The sequence below is a fragment of the Oryx dammah genome, unplaced genomic scaffold, assembly GCF_014754425.2.
Source record: "Oryx dammah isolate SB20612 unplaced genomic scaffold, SCBI_Odam_1.1 HiC_scaffold_756, whole genome shotgun sequence".
NCBI classification, from domain to species: Eukaryota; Metazoa; Chordata; class Mammalia; order Artiodactyla; family Bovidae; genus Oryx; species Oryx dammah.
The window spans coordinates 3,545-6,370 of record NW_024070905.1 but is presented as its reverse complement, the minus strand read 5'-3'; the positions used below and the strand labels follow the sequence as shown (position 1 = coordinate 6,370).

The following is a 2,826-nucleotide window of genomic DNA, read 5'->3' as shown; positions in this document are numbered from 1 at the left end:
CTACCCACCTGTCTGCTCTGAGCCTTAGGGACTTCAAGATAATAAAAAATACCATTGGAGGAATCAAACACAGTTTAAGGCTAGGTGGTTTGTAAGCAGTTCTTAGAGGCAAGCACGTGATGGCCATTAAAGTGAACATATTTTTTCTTTCTGTAAAGATCCAGGTAATCACTATTCCCAGCTTTGGGGGCCATTTTGATCTCTGTCTTAATGCCTCAACTCCTTGTTGCTTTATAAAAGCAGCCACAGAGTGGGACAGATCTTTTGGAATTTGTCTAGTGGGGTTTTCATAAAACTGCACTGGAAACCTCCTACAAAAAAAGTAAATAAATAAATAAAAGCAGCCACCGACTTTTCGTGAACTGATGAGCACCTGTCGTGTTCCAATAAAGTTTGATTTATAGACATAGGAATGTGAATTTCAGGTAATTTTCACATTGCATGCATGCACTATATTCTCTTTGATTAAAAAAAAAAACATTTAAAAACAACTAAAAACTTGGCAACCCACTCCAGTACTCTTGCCTGGAAAATCCCATGGATGGAGGAGCCTGGTAGGCTGCAGTCCATGGGGTCACTAGGAGTCGGACACGACTGAGCGACTTCACATTCAATTTTCACTTTCATGCGTTGGAGAAGGAAATGGCAACCCATTCAGTATTCTTGCCTGGAGAATCCCAAGGACAGGGGAGCCTGGTGGGCTGCCGTCTATGGGGTCGCACAGAGTCAGACACGACTGAAGCGACTTAGCAGCAAGAGCAATTCTGAGCTCATGGGCTGCACAAAACCAGGCAGAGATCTGCATTTGGCCCAAGGCCATAGTTGGCTGACCCCTGCCCTATGGTCATATTTCTTCTTTATGTGTCAAAAATGCATTCACAAGGAAAATGCAGAGGCTTGAGGGTTTTTTTGTTTCTTTGTTTTTCTTTCTTTCTTTCTTTTTTTTTTTTTAGCTGTGCTGGATCTTCGTTACTGCTTGCAGACTACTTTCTAGTTATGGTGCACAGGCTTCTCATTGCAGGGGCTTCTCTTGTTGTAGAGTACTGGCTTTAGGGTGCATGGGCTTCAGTAGTTGTGGCACACTGGCTTAGTTGCCCCAGGTCATGTGGGATCTTCCCAGGCCAGAGATCGACCCTATGTCCCGTGCATTGGCAGGTAGATTCTTGACCACTGAGCCACCTGGGATGCTCAATGAAGTGTCTACAAAAGCCCCAAAATGATGGGATTCCGAGAGCTTCTTGGTTGGTGAACACATGGAGGTTTGAGGGAAGTGGTGCCGAGATGGCACGGAATCCCCACTCCCTTCCTCATACCTTGCCCAGTGTATGTCTTCCATTTGGCTCTTTCTGAGATATATTCTTCTATGTGTGCATGCCAAGTCATTTCAGTCGTGTCCGACTGTGACCCCATGGACCGTAACCTACCAGACTCTTCTGTCCACGGGATTCTCCAGGCAAGAATACTGGAGTGGGTTTCCTTGCCCTTCCAGGAATCTTTCCACCCCAGGGAAACCCACGTCTCTTACGTCTCCTGCATTGGCAGACAGGTTCTTTACCACTAGTGCCACCTGGGATGCCCAATATTCTTCTACAATAAACTGGTAATCCAGTAAGTAAATGGTTTCTCTGAGTTCTGTGAGCTGCTCTAGCAAATGAATAGAATCCAAAGAGGGAGTCATTGGAATATCCAATCCATAGCCAGTTGGTCAGAAGCCCAGGGGACAACTTGGAATTATGATGGACATCTGAAGTCTTTGGGACTGAGCCCTTAACCTGGGATACCTGGTACTCTTTCCGGGGAGTTAGTGCCAGAACTGAGTTGAGAGGGACAAATTCGGAGGTGGGGCTTGACATATACACACTACTCTATATAAAATAGGTCGAGGAATTCCCTATTCCAGTGGTTAGGGCTCACTTCCACTGCAGGGAGCACAGGTCTGAGCTTTGGTTGGAGAACTTAAGATCCCATGTGCCATGCTGCATTACAAAAATAAAAAGTAGATAACTAATAAGGACCTATTTTAGGTTTCCCAGGTAGCATTAGAGGTAGAGAATCCACCTGGCAATGCAGGAGACATAAGCGATGTGGGTTTGATCCCTGGGTGGGGAAAATCCTTGGAGAAGGGCATGGCAACCCACTCCAGTATTCTTGCCTGGAGAATCCCATGGACAGAGAAGCCAGGTGGGTCCATAGGGTTGCAAAGAGTTGGACACAACTGAAGCAACTTAGCATAGCACAAGGACCTATTTTATAGCACAGGAAACTCTTCTCAATACTCTGTAATGATCTATATGGGAAAAAAAATCTAAAAAAGAGTGGGGGTAAAAAAGAGAAAAAAAAGAACTGAGTTTAATTATAGGATACCCAGCTGGTGTCAGAGGATTGCTTATTGTTGTGGGAACTCCCGTCGTCCCCCACACACACTGAACTTGGGTGTAGAGTCTCTGAAAGCTGTAATCAGTAGTGTATGATGCCCTTCTGTGACATTAGTGTTTATAGCCAATCTAGAAGAATCTACAGTGAAGCTAGCACAAGTATGACTTGACAAGAGGAGACAAAGACGCCGACTCACTCAGGCTTCAGCCAAGCAGAGCCTCAGGGCATCTCCCATCTGCTTTATCTCTGCCCTCATCCTTCTAGGTCTCAGCGTCCTCCTGGCTCCGTCAGGATTGGAAGCAAAGGAGGCTGGAGGTGAGTGTGTTGCTATTGTTCAGTTGCTCAGTCATATCCTACTCTTTGTGATCCTATGGACCGCAGTGCACCAGGCTTCTTTGTCCTTCACTATCATTGCAAATACTTCATACTTCAATGAGAAAAGAGACACCT

General features: G+C 45.5%; 1 non-coding gene across 1 annotated transcript; it reads left to right on the top strand.

The window, feature by feature from the left end:
• Positions 1 to 248: 248 nt before the first annotated feature.
• LOC120859385 lies at positions 249 to 312 on the top strand. The gene has a single exon (XR_005720064.1). It is a non-coding gene; the product is annotated as a U7 small nuclear RNA (small nuclear RNA).
• Positions 313 to 2,826: the final 2,514 nt, after the last annotated feature.